Genomic DNA, 1,736 nt, shown 5'->3' on the forward strand with positions numbered 1-1,736 from the left:
CAAGAAAGTACATCCAGGTATATAATATTATATAACTTAAAAAGATATGATACCCCTAGCTATCTTGATGCTCTTTGGGTTGCACCATTTGATTAATTGGTTGTTGAAATCACCACTTTATTTTCCCAAATTGGAAAAAAAAATCACCCATCTTCCATTCACAATTTCAGTCCCTATCTTAATGTTAAGCAGTTGAATAAAGTGCCTGTATGAGCTTATCTTAGAATGTTGGTATATTTAGCATTGGGCTTAAGTTTTTTTATTACATGCAAATACAAAAATTGTTACATGCAAATACAATAATTTTGAACAAATGAACAGGCATGACTATTGGTTGTCTGCGATAAATGTCTGTTTGCCTTTTCAAGCCTTAGTTTTATTTTGTTATGTAACATCTATTATCATAATACTGCCAAGTTTACTGCAAGTTCTCAAGCAATACTAATTTGACAAATGATCAACGCCTCATTTTCTCCAGCTACATGTTGCTGGTAAAGTTTACCTTTGCCACTTGTTTTCGATATCTTTTTTTGTCTCTCTTGTCGTGCTAAAAACGTAATATGATCGTAATAGTAATACACAGCGGAATTACACGGAGAACGGGCGCGTAATTGGGAGGGAGTAAAAAATACCGCCAGGAAAAACACGGCACAATTAACTGCCGCTATATATCCTCTGTTGTTCCTTCCTTTCCTGTTAGTACAGTCAAACCTGCCCGAGCGACCACCTCTTTTCAGCGACCACCTGGCCATTTTGACCGCTTTTTCTCGGTCCCGATTTTTTTTCCCATTGACGTAAGCATTAAGGGACCTTTTCTCAACGACCACCTGGCCAACGCGGCCGCGACCGGCCCAAATTGGGAACCATAACGACCGCATCAGTTTCAAACTTGAGGTTTTCATCGATTTTTTATGATAACTAGCGCGATTTTGTGCCGAAATTGGTCGGTTTGCGTCGGATTTTGACTGCCATTACGATGTTATGTTTAGATTAAGGATGGCGGTGGTCAATAAGTGGGTCAATGGGGCAGTCTACTGTAATATGGGAGGAAATTTCGTTGTAAGAAAATCCGAATCTAGTTGTAACAGAAAATTATTTTCAAGTCTATATCATTATAAAGTGAACGAATGCTGAAACGTATATAGCCTCATACTTTTTTAAAAAAGATCTGTGTAGCTCATACCTTTTTAAGAAAGATCTGTGTTAGTGCTTTTGCCCAGCTGTACTGTACATTTGCCCATGGGTAAGTACGCTATCGGGACGTACCGGGCATCAAATTTGAAAGGTGCACCGTAGTTATTTTAGATACGGCGATCAAGAACACAGCGACGCATAAAGGCTTGTATGGTAACTGACAGCATCAAAGTTCCCTTACTGTCTAAAACGTTAGTGTACAAATGCTTTAAAGCACTGTATCCTTTAAAATCTCAATAAAAGCTTGGGGTCAAATTTGCAATTTACAGTGTGCGTGTTGTATTTGACATTAAAGACCTTGCTTCTTTGCGTGCGAGCAGTGTGCTTGCTATTTGCCATTAAACACAACGGAAACCGTTATACTTTACATCGGGCCTGTTTTGAGTCGATACTCTTCTCATCGACCACCTGGCCAAATCGACCGTTTTTTTCTGGTCCCCCATGTGGTCGTCTTGGGCAGGTTTGACTGTAATTGCACAAAACAAAACCTGCATGGGCATACAAAAAGTCATGAGAAAACGGACGTTTACTGTCAAGAATTT

This window comes from Branchiostoma floridae, chromosome 8 (assembly GCF_000003815.2).
Source record: "Branchiostoma floridae strain S238N-H82 chromosome 8, Bfl_VNyyK, whole genome shotgun sequence".
NCBI lineage: Eukaryota > Metazoa > Chordata > Leptocardii > Amphioxiformes > Branchiostomatidae > Branchiostoma > Branchiostoma floridae.